General features: G+C 38.7%; 1 long non-coding RNA gene across 1 annotated transcript; it reads left to right on the plus strand.

The window, feature by feature from the left end:
• Window positions 1–845: 845 nt before the first annotated feature.
• Window positions 846–4,231, plus strand: LOC148789648 (uncharacterized). Its single transcript, XR_016079802.1, has 3 exons — window positions 846–2,872; window positions 2,974–3,628; window positions 3,751–4,231. It is a non-coding gene; the product is annotated as an uncharacterized LOC148789648 (long non-coding RNA).
• Window positions 4,232–15,965: the final 11,734 nt, after the last annotated feature.

Below are 15,965 nucleotides of genomic sequence, written 5' to 3' on the forward strand. Positions count from 1 at the left end.
AATAGGTGGGCACCAAGTTGATGGTGTCCCACCTGGTGGCCCAGGCGCAACTTGGCGGCCTGACCCTGGCGCGACCTGGCGGTCTGGCCCTGGCGCGACCTGGCGGCCTGGCACAGGCACGACCTAACAGCTTGGCACAGGCGCGACCTGGCGACCTGGCACATGCGCCTACCTGGCGACTTGCAAGACGTGCTCACCAACGAATTCGTCATGCATATCCAAACACTCCTACGATCCTTGGAAGTTGGCCCATGTGTGGAACGATCTAGAGGGTGGTCAACGTGCATGGCGGTTACCTCCTGGAATCTCGACCCACTTAGACGACCTCGCAGAAATCTCAGATATGATGCGTGAAGTCCACGCCAAACAATGCCTATATAAAGGCACCAACCTAGAAGCAAAGAGGGAGGCAAGCAAGCAAGTAAGCAAGTTCTAGGTCTCAGACTTTGTGATTTTTAGCTCGCAGTCTACTGTGAGAGTACTGACTTAAGCATCAGAGCGACCTCGCCGGGTTAGCCACCCCGGGTCCTCTGACATTTGGTTCCTTGCAGGTCTCTAAAGAGCAACGAAGCTCATCAATTCAGCTCGCCACTAAGCAGCTCACCACCTGGTCATCCCAGCACCTCACAGGTAGCTCAGCAGCACCTGGTCAGCCCATCACCTTACAGGATGCTCGACACCTGGTTAGCCCGACACCTCACAGGCAGCTCGCCACCTGGTCAGCTCGGCACCTCATAGGCAACTCGGCACTATAGTCAACTCGCCACCTAGCCTGCCCAGTTTAACTCAGCTTAACAACCAAAGTTCACTTCGGCCCGAGTCATAGGCCACTTGGAAAGAGAGGGTCGATGCGGCTTCGCGAAAAGCGAAGGAAAGGCATGTGAAGGGAGTCCTGTGGAAGCATCCCGAGGGTCACCTTTCTCTGAGTCTTCTTTCTCCTTCTTCGCAGACCTTGATCCTCTGCCAGCGGTGCATCTGCACTATAGCTCGTGGTCAGGTACGCCTAAGTGCCCGACAACCGGACGAGGTGCGTGACGTTCTTCTCTCCCCTTCGCCATCTCTCTCGTTGCCTCACTGGCGCCGCTGCAGCGAGTTGCAGCAGCAGTAGGTCGCCGTCTCTCCCTCTCTCGATTTCGATCTCTCTCTTTCTATTCATCATTTTCTTCTTCTTCCTCTTTCTTCGAATCCCGAGAGACCACTGTTAAGGGATTTTTCATAGGAGTTTACTGTTCATCATCTTCTCCATCCGAAGGTGAACTAGCGGCGACCGTTTTAGTTTCTCTCACCGGCAATCTCTCTTCTCCCATTCTTTCTATTTTCTTCCCTCCCTCTTTGCTTTCACTTCTTTTTTTCCTCCTCTATCGAGACTCAGTGGTATTTCTCCACTGTTCATCGTCCCTCTCAGCGAGAATAGATAAAGCAGCGCAACTTCCCTTCCATTCCCCACTCGATTCGCAGAAACCCAACCTCTTCTGGTCCCATTTACTCCCCTTATTATTATTTTATTTCTTGCCTTAATACCATTCCTCTGCCGTCCTAATCATCGGTAGAACTCCTACCACCTGTGAGCTCTATTGTTCGAACCGGGAAAATCCTCACCATTGGAATGCTAACAATTCAAGATCAAAGCGGATTAAACCCCCTGCAGCATCGTTTCTCAGGCTGAAATCTCGATTCAGCATTGTGTGATTCCAAGCTAACATTCGAACAACAGTAGACCTCAGGCCAAAATACGATCCAGTGCTGAGGCATAGAGTAGAGCACGCATCTCCAACCTCTTGCCTTCGAATAAGAGTGAAGCAGAAAGAACAGCGAGTTTGGTTCAAAGTAAAGCAGAACCGTTGACGACAGGCAGTCGTTACTCGAGTCATCGTTGCCGTCTGAAGACACTAGTCTGCGACCGTAGCAGATCTGAAGCTTCTCCAGTAAACTCTTCTCTCTGATTCGCTACGCGGCGTTGGTGGCGTACGTGGCGATCGGCGGGGGAGTTGGTGGAAAAGAAGACCATTCCGAGGTGGAGAAGGAGCACAGGGGACTAAGCCGCCAGTTTAACCTTCACATTGGGAGAGAGGTTCGGCTCGAGTACATGTTTCGATCGCAAAATCCTCAAGATTGTAAACGTGTGAAGTATAGAAGGATAACCGTATATCCTTCAAATGCTTTAAGTATTAAATAGATATTTTATATTATAGAAATTAATCGAATTGGACTTTTTTGACAAATCCTAATCCCGGCCAACAACACAATCGGACTTGATTTTATATTATATAAATTAAGTGTTTTGGGCCCGAAGGTCAGCCCTAACTATATGTTTCAAGAACATATAAATAAATATGTTTCCTCCAGCCAACCTCACAAATGCACAATTAGTCGACTACGATGTATGCGGAGCAAATCCGGATTCCCGTGTTTCTGCCTTCTCCAGCCGAGTTCGGATCTCTGATCATAGCATATTGGGAACATCTGTTAAACTTTATGTCGCCAATATTTCAGATGCGTCGTTGGATGAACGTGGCCAAGTATGTCAAAACCAGACGACGAGGGATTTGCAACTCATAGAGCGCGCCTTGCATCACCTCACAGCATGATGCAGCTGTGCATTGGGAACATCTCCCCGTGAATGATAATGAGCAAGTAAGGAGATGCTGATGCATGGCTCTAAAGGTTGGTGTGAAGAGCAAATCCGAACTCTCAGCAGCAGACGGGACTCTCTCCCGCCATCCTTTCCACTCTCGTCAAACTCCCCAGTTCCGACGTTATTCTCTATTCCATCTCTCAATCAGCACGTGGTCCTGCCGTCGTTACGCTTCTAACCACGGCACTCCGTCGTCGGAATCTAACCCACCTTTCGGAGACCCGATTCCCACCACAGGTCAGGATTTCATTCCAACATTTGGTTGTTATGAAAAATCATCAGTCATTTCAGTTCTTCGTTGCTTTCGACTTTTAACTGTTTGATTACACGTCTCGCAGTATGCATTAGTTGGAATTGTTCGATAAAAAGGCAATGCTTGGAGAATTTGAAGTAAGGATTTGTAAACTCCATTGTTTTCTGATTAGCGGGTTTAAGTTGGAGGAGTTGTAACAACAAGAGAAAACTAGTTGAAAGAAAATTAAGTTCCAATTATGGTGGATTCAAACCAATGACTGGCGGGACAGTAAGTCACTGTGGGATCTTTACGATGAACTCAACATGAACTTGTTATGGGTGCATTTTGATGCAGGGGAGTCTAGAAGTTCAGCCATGCATTTATATGTCGTCATTCAATTGTGGCATTTTTCGCGCTGGGCGCGTTTGACAACACTTTTCAGACGTCTATCGTGTTTGATAACACTTTTCAGACGTTAGACGTCTGAAAAACTTGCAAAATTTGGTTTTGACTCGTATTGCCCCTTATTAAACCTATTTGAACCCTAGGATCGGCTTCTTTCTGCTCGAACATTTGAAGCTTCCGCCGTTAACGTCTGCTCGACTTCTTCCTCCAACGAGCATCGACTATGTGATTGTTTTTTTTTCTTCTATTTTTAACATGCTTTTAGGTTTGTTCTATTGATTTCTTTGATTCCAAGCATTTCTGTCTTCCATCTTTTTAGGCTTCTTCTCGCAAGGGTTTAAAACGTCTACCAGGTGCGTCCTCCGCCATTGTCGTCCCAAACTGCTATTGTTGCTCTTTGTATTCTTTTATTTTTTATCAGCCCTGTGAATTTGTTCCGTCCCGAACTGTTACTGTCTCCATCATTATTTCACAGGGAAGAGGCAACAGAAATTGTTAGAGAGAAGAGGCTCCATTCTTGCGGTAAATTTCCCTTTTCAGGTGCGGACGGGACAGTGTCACTGCTTCCATTTTTCTTCTCCAAAACTTCTGTTCAGGGGCTTACGTTTTACTTTATTTATTTATTTATTATTTTTATATTCTTTGACTTTATGCTTTATATCAATATACTCTTGAGTTGAGGTCTTCAAAGCAGCATCTGTGCGGACAGTGTCTCTGCTTCCATTTGGGTTTATGCTTCATGTTTTTTCTCTTGGGATGTAAGAATTCGATTCAGATTTAGTTTAAGTTCATGGCCTGATCTTTGTTTCAGATTTTTATTAATGATATCTCTAGAAAACAAAAACCAGAACCCATCACCAACTGAATGCATTGTGCCATGAACTTGTAATACAAGTTGTAGAGATATTTTCTGATTGATATTCATGTCCTGCTTGATTTTATGATAGATGGGCCAGATTTTCTAAGTATTTCAGGTTTAAAGTTCTTTACTGCCTCTTCTTCCTCTGTTTCTTCAGCATGGTCCAAAAGCCTTCTGATACATTTCTCTTTCGTTATTGTAACAAGTCCATCTCCAACAACAAACTTCTGATGGACACATGACTTACCCTTCAACGCATGGTCTTTAACAGAAAGTTCAGTGCAATGTCAATCTAGCTTCCAAGCCCTTAATATAATAAAGCATGCACTCAAACCACCTAGGTCAAGGCCATTTACTTGAACACTTCCATAATCCACTCATACCAACATCTTCAAACTCTAGAAATTCAGAATTTCCTTCTCCTGTTCCAAGAGTCCATACAAAGTGATGGTATGTTCCAACATTTTCTGCAAAGGACTGGTGCCAGTCAACATGGGCTGAATCATCAGATACTTGGAAAGTGTAGAGCATGATTTCAGGTCTTAGAACAAAAGCTAAAAGTCTTGACATCTTCATAGAAAATTCATTATCCCTTTACTTAGCTGAAGCAGTCATGCCTTTTTTAGCCATTCATGCATTCCAACTTCATGATTATATACTATAGACAATTTAGAAAAAAGAATGTCACCTGAGTATGCCTAGAAGTCACATCATGACAAGAAACCACAAAGGGGCAATGTAGATAGGTGAAGTATGCCTAACAAAGATAGAGTAAAATGCACCCCTCATATTGGAAAGCTGTATCTACAAAACAAAACCAACTGGTGCAGCGAGGTTCCCTCCTCATGCATTTCAGCTCCTTCAGATCCAGAGTACCCCAAGCATTTATTTGCATCAATTTTAAGTTTTTGAATAGAGGGTACATATAGAACTATATTGACATTGATGCACTTTAGTCTTGAACATATGAAAGATGTTCTTAATAGTCAATTCTTAGAGAGATAGAAAGATGGTCTCAGGATTTTTCTTCTCATGTTTATTTTCATTGCTAGTATTATATAGTTATATTATTTTCATCATCACCATCACCATCACCATCAGGCATCATCATTGTTATCATTATTAGTATTGCTTGAATTATTATTACTTTTTATTGCTAAAGTTATTATGTTTTTGGAATCCAGTCAAAACTATCTAGTTTTCTATAATCTTTATGCAATTAGATTTTAAAAATTTTGAAAGTTAGGTGGGTTGAGTCCTAAATAAGGATTAAAGCAGGGATTTGGGTGAAGAAAATGTTTACAGCAGTGCAAATGAAACTAAGAGAAAATAGAGAAAGAAAAAAAAAGTTTATTTTCTCATAGTTAATTGATTGGATCTTTTATGAAAACGGCGGTTCTTTGTTTTTAATTTTTCTCCTTTGGTGGGTAAGAAAGGAAGTTTTGGGATGATCTAGCTGACATAAGGGGATTGTGGCATGGGCCATGGTGCTTAGGAGGTGATTTTAATGTAATCAGATTCTTAGAAGAAACAAACAGTCCTAGGTAGAGGTCAACCACGAGTATGAGGAGATTTAACCAATTTGTTAATGCCTATAAAGAGATCCCATTGTCACATAGGTGTTTTACTTGGTCCAATCTCCAAGTTAATCCAATTTGCTCTAAGTTGGACAAATTCTTATTTTCAAATGATTGGGAAGAACATTGGGGGAATTTGAACTCTAGAGCACTTCCAAGGGTGACCTCTGACCATTGGCCTATTGTAATTTTTAAGGAGGAGGTGAGAAATGCAGGTCCTACTCCATTCAGATTTCAAAACATGTGGTTAGGACACCTGGGATTCATTATGAAAGTTAAAGAGAATAAGGAACAAAGATGGAAATTGTGCAAACAATTAGAGGACTATCTTCTTTAGGAGGAAATAAATTGGAGGGAAAAGTCAAGATGCAAATGGCTTAAAGAAGGGGATAGGAATACCAAGTTTTTTCATGTTGTGGCAAGTGGATGAATGAGAAGAAACATTATTTCAAGTTTAGAGATTGAAGGGGCAACAGTTTCCAATCAAAGAGAGATTGCAAGGGCATTTGCGGATCATTTTAGGTCTATATTTAGAAGGCCCCTAAATAATAGGGTGTGGCTCGAGGGATTGGAATGGCCAACACTAAAGCTAGAAGATAGGGAGTGGCTCGAGGGATTGGAATGGCCAACACTAAAGCTAGAAGATAGGGAGTGGCTGGAAAAGAAATTTGAATTGGAAGAGATAAAGGAGGCGGTATTTTCTATGGATAGATCAAAGGCAATGGGCCTAGATGGTTTTACGATGGCTTCTTATCAAGATTGTTGGAGATACTAAAAGATGACCTAAGGCTGGTATTTGATGAATTCCATACTAGATGAGTGATTAACCCTGAGCTAAATTCCACATTCATTGCCTTGGTACCCAAGAAAAGTGATGCAAACCATCCGAAGGACTACATGCCGACCATCTTAGTTAACAACCTTTATAAGATCATCATTAAGGTGCTGTCCATTAGAATTAGGAAGGTGCTCCTAGCAATTATAGCAAATAACCAAGGAGCTTTTGTGACGGGGAGGCAAATAACATATCAAATACTTATAGCAAATGAGAATTTGGAGGATTTCAAGAAATCTAGGAAAAAAGGGATGGTTTGCAAATTGGATTTGGAAAAAGGCTTATGACTTGGTTGATTGGTCTTTCCTGTTGGAGGTGATGATCAATTTTGGGTTTGGAGACAACTGGTGCAAATGGGTGATGGGCTACATTAGGAATTACCATTACTCCATCTTGGTGAATGGGACAGTAGTGGACTATTTTCCAGCTTTGAGAGGGATTAGACAAGGAGATCCTCTTTTTCCTTTTTTGTTTATATTGGTTGTAGAAGTGTTTGAGAGATTAATCTCCAAAGCAGATTCTAAGGATTTAATAAAAGGATGGAGAGTTGGAAGAGAGAACATACCAATCACACACTTGCAATTTGTAGATGATACAATTCTTTTTTGTGAAGGAGGGGATCTCAATAGGATTAGAAACCTGAAGCTCGCTATACAACTTTTTGAGTAAATGTCAAACCTTAAAGTGAATTTTCTGAAAAGTTGTATAGTTGGAGTCAATATGGGGGAAGGGGAGGTATGTGAATGTGCAAACATTTTGGGATGTGTAGTATCTAGTTGGCCCTTAAACTACCTTGGGTTGCCACTGGGAGATAATCCTCAGAAAGGTGATTTTTGGGTGTCAGTTGTGAAGAGGATTGAAAAGAGACTTGCCAATTGGAAGAAAAACTATTTGTCGCTTGAAGGGATAATCACTTTAATTAGGTCTACACTAGCTAACATTTTGTCTATTTTTTGTCAATCTTTAAAATTCCGGTTAGGGTGGCTAGCAGGTTGGAAAAACTAATGAAAGATTTTCTCTAGGAATCGAGGGAGGAGAAGAAGGACCATAGGGTTAGGTGGGAGGTGGTGTGTAGGAGTAAGAATGAGGGAGGTTTGGGAATTGGGAACATAAGGAATAGGAACTTAGCATTACTAAGGAAATGGCTTTGGAGATTTTCATTGGAGAAAGAAAAACTTTGGGTTAAGATAGTGGGAAGTATTCATGGGGTGGCAGACAATGGATGTGACTCTGGGATTCTAGAAAGGACTACAAGAGCATCTCCCTAGAAAGCTATTCAAGCTATTTTGCCCGTATTCTCACCCTAGATCAGGTATGACTTGCACTCAGGCAACCTCATTAAGTTTTGGGAACATGTTTGGGTTGGGGATTCCTCTTTGAAAGATCAATTTCCAACTCTTTTCACTATCTCTACCCTTAAAAATGAACAAGTTTCCTCCTTCCTTGTACCTTCTAACTCACCTTCTGGATTTGGTTGGAACTTGGGTTTGAGAAGAGATATTAGGGACGCAGAGTTTGACTGTACTTCAGCCTTGTTATCCATCCTTGAAGGGATCTTCCTAGAGCCAACAAAGAGGTGTGGTGTCAACTTATACCTCTTTCTTTAAGGGCCTATTACAACCTACACCTATGCCTCTTTCTTTAAGGGCCTATTGCAACCTTCTTCTGTTAGATTGTCCTTCCCTATTAAAGAGGTGTGGTGTCAACCTATACCTCCAAAGGTTGAGAGTTTCTGTTGGGAAGCCTTTCTGGAAAGAGTTAATACAGGAGATTACTTCAAAGAAAAAGGCCCAATAGTTGTTTGTCTCCTCACTGGTGTGTCATCTGTAAATTTGATGGCGAGTTTGTATACCATTTACTAATTTCTTGTCAGTTTCCTAAGTCATTTGGGAATGGTTTACGTCTCTGTTTGGGTGCAAGTGGACTCCCCCTTTGAATGTGCAAAGCTTATTCACTTCCATGCCTAACTGGCCAACAAAAAGGGCCAAGATCACGTGGAGACGTGTTAGGGCTGTAGTTTATTGGACTGTTTGGAAGGAGAAAATTCACGGATTTTTTCAGATATGAAGAGAAGCTTGAAAGTAATATTGAAGTTTATTCACATTAGGGTGATACATGATTGAAAACTTTGGAATTGTTTGCAGAACTGAATCAATGACTTACCCTTAAATAACCCCCACAAACCAATTAAGATGGAAACCCTTTGTATTTCATTGTTACAATCTTGATTTTATGGTATTATATATTCACGTTTTCAATGAGAAAAAGTGTTGTGGAATGGCATCTTATTCATTTATTTATTATTGGTGGGTAAGCCTAGAAGTTAAACTAACTACTAAAAGAAGATTAAAATTACATCCAACTGATTCCTCTAGATCTCGATTCTAGCATTTTCAAAAGCTTTACAATTGAAATTGGAATTATTATTGATATCGGTGATGCACAAGACAATTGATATTAGGAGTCTACTACCCCTGGCTCCACGATTCTAGTGTAGAATGCCACCAACCTTGCTAGCAACATAGAAAAAAAATTTGTTGAATTCACTTGCAATGGCGTCAGAGATTGATTATTGGTACATTTCCAAGTAAAGTCAATAGATAGTGATCGTATGGCTTACCAAGTGGTGAGCCGGAACAAAAAAAAAAAAAAATGAAAAATCTTCTATCAAACGAAGACCTTCAAGAAAAGCATGAGCTTCAGTTCTTGAGTTGAATACGCAACTTTGCTTTCAACAGTCTCCGTCGTGGTTCCTTTTTCCCTTTGAGGCACTCTTTTTATCTTGAGAACTCAAGTTTTAACAGGCCAACAGCTTTCCACTGTGATACTTCTTGGCAGTGATGAGACACTGGTGCTGCGTCCTGGAGCTAGGCTGTGCAGTGTCACTCTGAAGACCTACTGAACTGACCATGATAGCACGCATTTCTGATACACTCATCCATTCCTCTAAGGGTCTGTTTTGCGGGAATAGGGGTCTGGAATCAGAACTAGAATGGCCCATTCTAATTCCAATTGTTTGGTTGGGCAGAATCCAAATCTCATTCTCATTTCTGTTGGAATGGCCTTCCCCCATCTGAGGGAATGGCCATTCCCTCCCCCACCCTTAGAAATGAGATCCCATTTCAGCTGATTTCAATTTTAATTCTGATTCTCATTTAAATCGAACAGGCTACCAATTCTGATACCAAAGGATTAAAAGACCTAAATCTGGTATGGAAGAGAAACTCTTTTAATCTCTCTCTCTTTATTTTAATCTCTTTTTAAGGAATCTGATATATCCTAAGTGGGTCCCGATAAATGGAGTCTGGCTTCTGAGATACGCACAAAGCCCATCATCCTTACACCAAATGTGGGCCGATATGGCCGGTGCGAATGTTGATAGTCCTTTCATCCTGTGAGATATTAGATTTGCATATATGACTAAAGAAAAAACTGTTCCAATCAAAATATACTTGTCAGCTCATATCCACCCCCTTTAAAGCTGTTCTCTATGTGGTAGAAGATTTTGTGCTGTACGTGTATATATAGAAAAACCCAATCAATGGTGGAGGCTGTACATTGGCTAAATAACTTGCACTCTTAACCGTGGATCTTGATTCTTCTTGACCCAAAAAAAAAATCTTGATTCTTGAGGGCCTATTGCCACTCGTTCCATCAATAGCTGAAATGGAGAGGATGTGAAGGGAATTTTCCATATGTATTTGACCTGAATAGGATACTTATATCAATTATAGATTCAAATATCAAAACAAAGTGCAGAAACTCAATAAAATACACTGAAGTCATGCATGACATTACACTGGTGGCAGTCCCCATTGTAAAGGGACCCAGCTTATTGGAGGTATGCTGATGAGGTGAGAGAAATTGATCCAACCTATCAAAACAATTTGAAAGGAAGAGAACAAGAAATAATATAAGTGAATGATGGAGAAGAGGGTGGGTTGGATTTGATTTTCAAAGTGCAGTTGGTGATAGTTGCATATTGAAGAAAGCTTGTGAGGCTGATACTAGTTTGTACCCAGAAGGAATCCCTTTCATACACAGATCTTCTTTAAAAGCTTCTGTCAGTGGGGGCCTTTCTCTCACCTCTCTACAAGGCCAGCCACAGAGGAGACTTTGTTATGAGAAAGAAATGTGCTGGTTGTTTCCTACTTCCCTTTTCATGTCGATCGGGACATTCAACAAGTTGGATATTTTCTTAATTTGATATCGATTTGTATTTCATTAATGCAAATTTCAAAGTTAAACTTGAAGTGTGTGGTTGCAATTAAATTAATTTAAATGTGCATTCTATGGAAATTGCTACAACAAAATTCAAACATCTTTAATATTATTCAAGTTTTTAATAACAAGTATACATTGAGAAATGTAAACCAATAAAAAATAAATAGACCATATGACTAGGGGTGGATTCTAGTCGAGCCGAAGAGCTAGCTATTTGAGCTTGACTTGCTAAGGCACAAGGCTCGAGCTCGATCTCGGTTCGAGCTCAACTTGAGAAAGATGTTTTATAAAAATAAAAAGAATTGTATATAAAAAATATTTTTATTTGATACTTAAAAAATAAAAAATATTATATATATAATATTTTTATTATATATATTAATTTTTTTATAATAATATTATATATTATTGTTGTTGTTGTTATTATTATTATTATATGTATGCATGTATGTATGTAGCTATTCGAGCTCGACTCGCGAGCCTCACGACCCGAATTTTTTATAATAATATTATATATAAAATGCTCGATTACTAAACGAACTTGTAAATTGGGCTTGAGACTGAGCTTCGAGCCGAGCTTGGCTCGTGGCCACCCCTACATATGACATCTTTAACATGATCAATTAAAACTTTGATGTAGCTTGCCATAAAAATTTCAAAATGCACTTTAAATAGGTCTTCTCTTCTCTTCTATTGATTAAACCATTAGAAAAGGGGGGACACATATTAGCTCCAGGCCTCCACCTCTTGATTTTTATATAAACTTCCAAAATTTTAAATCCTAAGCCCTAAAATCTAAACCCCTATTTTTTTTAATCCTAATCTTAAACCTTAAATTTCAATTGAAAAATGCATTTGGTTGGATACAATTCTCCGACCAGGTAAGAACGAATAATTCTTCGATAAGGGGCAAACTGTGTTGATGGTTTAAACGTTTAATACCAAAATTTCAAAACTGCCAAAAATTACACTACCAAAACTGCTCTTTTTAAATTGAATCAATAAAACTTAGGTGACCAAAGAAAAAAAAAAATCAAGAAAGAAAGCACTACAACAAACAGGGGCAGCACACCTCCAATATTAGTTCTCTACGAATACAAAAAAAAAAAAAAACATTTGACCATATACAATCGGTTATAGGAAAACTCTAGTCAAAGGTGCAAACATGATTAGAAAGCAATTAAAAATGTCAAGTTTAAATTCAAATTGTGAATAATAGTGCTTTTAAAATACAAAGAGGGGGGGGGGGGGGATAATAATGCTCTTGAGTTTTGAGTTTCCCTTTGAACCTATGAATAAGTAAGTTTGGACAGGAGTTGGTGAGTATGTATAAAGTATTATGGGATGAAAACCATTCTCAATTGAATTCGATGACATTAAGTGTTATCAGTAAAAATTGAAATCTAAAAATACCTCCAAGATTTAAAGTATTTTTATGGAGAATATGTCATAGTCTTGTGTGTCTTAAACAACATCTGTTTGAAAAATGTTTGATTCAGGATAATCTTTATGTTTTCTGTCAAGAAGGTGAGGTGTCCATTATTCATTTGTTCTGTTATTGTCCTTTTGCAAGAGATATTTTGTTTGCTCGTCTTTGGAATTTAAATATTTCATTCTCTAATTTTGAATTTCCTTATATTTGTTTTAAATTCTGGTGTAGATAAATCTAAAATCTTGAAAATTTTGTCTTGATTGGTTGTTTTTATTATTATTATTATTATTATTATTATTATTATTATTATTATTATTATTATTATTATTATTATTATTATCTGGAAAGCAAGAAATAATCATGTTTTCAACAATAATTGCAGTCTATTCTATAATTGGGTTTTGAAATGTATTAACAATGTAATTCAGTTTCGAGAGGGGAGCTTGGATTTTGTTATACCACTATACAAGTAGATTGGATTAGTCAAGGGTGTATGGTGCTTCTTTGTGATGGGATGTTACTAATTAGGATGGTTGTGGCTCTTATGGTATATTTGCTTTTTCTATTTCTAGACAATTCTGTTTCTTTGCAAGAGCTAAAAAGCCTGATTATTGGCAAAAGAGCAAGGTTGGATGAGATCATATTTGCGCTTCACATGCACACATCTCAGCATCCACCGGAAACATCTCCTGAAATTGTTAGTGTGAGATGTTCTGTTGATGTTTCTAATATATGGTTGAGATATGCAGGGGATCATTTATGCCTGGCTCGGCCCGGAAATTTTGGGCTTGGGCCTGGGTTTTGTGTTCAGGCCCAGCCCCAGGCTCAATCAGGCCTGCAAATTTTAGGGCTGGGCTAGGCTGGGCTTAATACTTTAAGTCCAGCTCAGGCCCGGCCCGGCCCACATATATTTAAACTTACACATTTTGTGTATAATGTATACATATGTATAAAATATGTAAAATAAGTTATTTTACATTATATTATATAATATATATATAAATATTATAGCGTGATATGTATAATTTATATTATATGTAATATTTTATATTATATAATATATAAAATAAGTTTATATGTACATCATGTCATTTAATATACAATATTATAGATATGTAATGTTTTATATATATGGAAGACATTAGCCTAGAATTAGGCCCGACCCGGCCCGGGCCCATGTAGACCTGGGCTAAGGCTTATGTTTCAAACCCGAAACCCCAAGTTGGCCTGAGCCCAAGCCTAAACTGTAGCCCTTATCATAAGTGCAAAGCACGGCCCATGATCACCCCTTATCATATGCTGTAGGGCGCAGATGTGAATTCGTTTTGGACTTGCTGAACAGGGAAAGTTGTGCAATCCCTTGGTTTTTGGAAAACTGAGTTGATTTTATTTCACTCTTTAAATTCCTTTCTTATTGTTGAATTTGTTTATAAACCTCGTGCCTTCGTCAAGACTACTCATTTTTTAGCTCAGTGGGCCAAAACCTCTGGAGACTTTGCTTTCATTGATCCCAATTTCCTTGTGTTGTAATTAGACCTGTTCATGGGCCGGGTAGCCCGACGGCCCGGCCCGCACCCCGGCCGGGCTTGGTCATATAATTAGGCCCGCGGGCCTGACCTCGGGCTTAACACAGTAAGCCCGACTGTGTTTCAGGCTAGGCTCGGGATTTGTCAAAAAAGCCTGGCCCGAGCCCGGCCCGACCCGACTCAGTATTATATATTTTATAAAATATATAATATGTATTTTATACATTATATAAAATATATAAATAATATAATATTTATTAAAATATATATTTATAATTTAATATATATATATATATTATTCTTTTCTTTATAATTTCAATCTCTCTCTCTTTATTCAGCTACTTCAACATTAATAATAATAATAATATAGGCTAAATTTCGGGCCCGGGCCCAGGCTCGGGCTTCGGGCTTTTTATGAGGGCCGGGCTCGGGCTCGGGCCTTAAAAAAATTTGTTAATACACAGTAAAAGCCCGGCCCAAGCCCGGCCCGGCCCGGCCCATGAACAGGTCTAGTTGTAATCACTTCTTTTGTTTAACGATTTGGTCTTTTTTTGTCCACAAAAAAAAAGAAAAAGAAAAAAACAAAGGTCTTGGGTTACGAAAAATAGTCATAAATTGTTTGTTAATTAATAACCATATTATCTATGTATTTGTTAGGCTCAGTTTGGAAAGAGTACAAATACAAATATATCTAAAATGCTAAACCTTGAATTTTGTATTATTTATTTTATATATATTTACACTGTACAGATTTGTATTCGTACTCCTTCCAAACTGAACCTTAATTAATAACCATATTATCCATGTATAGTAGCTAGTTACATGCATGCTACTAGTTGGTGCCTTGTGAAATTCTGCCCAACTGATTTTACAACCCGACCAAACCGGTTAGTTGGTGCCCAACTGATTTTACAATTGATTTTTCAATTGATTTTTCAATTCAGTTCAATGGCAAGGTGCTGCTTTTGTGGTTAAACCAGTTGACTAAATCCTATAAATAGGGGTGGCTACGAGTAAAGTTTTTCATGAGTTATTTGAGTTCGGTTTGGTTTCAATCGAGTTTTGAGTCAAGTTTGAGTCCGATTTACATGTTTGTTTATTAATTGAATCGAGTTCGAATAGCTACATCACAATAATAATAATGATAATAAGAATAATAATAATAATAATGATAATGATAACAACAACAACAACAACAACAACAATAATAATAATAATAATAATAATAATAATAATAATAATAATAATAATAATAATAATAATAATAAAGTATTAAAAAATAATATATATAATATTTTATTTTTATATATGATAATAACTACTTATTATAACTCTTAATTTTTTAAATACCAAATAAAAAATATTTTTATATATAATTTTTTTTAATTTTTATAAAACATTTTTTTTTTCAAATTGAGCTCGAGTTCAAGCCTTGTACTACCTTGGTGAGCCGAGCTCGAATAGCTAGCTATTCAGCTATTTGGCTCAGCTCGGCTCGAATCCACCCCTACCTATAAATAATTGGATAGTAACAAATGGTGTGTTTCATGACTAGTTTATGAGTGGGACCTGATGCGGCGTCACTCCATCTGCTAGCCAAGAGGTGTGTGGCTTGTGAAAACCAAATCAGATCAGATGATCAGACTGGTTGACTTGGGAATCAGTTAGGCAATTGGTTCTGTTTCATCCTAAAATCTTTTTTGGGCCAAAAATTGTTTGACTTGGTCAGCTCAGTGATCCATTGATCTGAGTGGTTGAACCGTTGACCCATCAACCCAAACAATAGTTTTGGCTGTTTTTTATTTTAATTACTTTTTTTTTAATCAGAACGGGCCATCCGTTTGAACAGGATGATTGGACCATCTGATTCAGGAACTGATGGTCAAAATGGTTCAGTATCTGGTCTGGTTTTAAAGCCTTGGCCCTTAGCAAGGGTAGGTTGGAGAAATCACTGGTCATGGAAAAGAATGGAAAAAAAAGAAACCCTAATTCAGGAAGGTTCAACCATTGTCTGAGACGAACAGCAAAATTAAAGGACTCATGGCTGTATCAGGCTGGATACGTGTTCATCCATGTTGTTGTGATCTCACATTGTGGGGTGGTGGGAAAGAGAAAAAGGACATGAACGAGGGATTTGTAGCTTTGTAATGTCAAAGTAAGTATTTGTTTTTGTTGTTGTTGTTGGCATGTATTTCACAAATGAGAATTGACACAGGGCGTAGTCGCTTTATGCACTA

Source organism: Nelumbo nucifera, chromosome 8 (genome assembly GCF_055504915.1).
Source record: "Nelumbo nucifera cultivar China Antique chromosome 8, China Antique-T2T, whole genome shotgun sequence".
Taxonomy (NCBI): domain Eukaryota; kingdom Viridiplantae; phylum Streptophyta; class Magnoliopsida; order Proteales; family Nelumbonaceae; genus Nelumbo; species Nelumbo nucifera.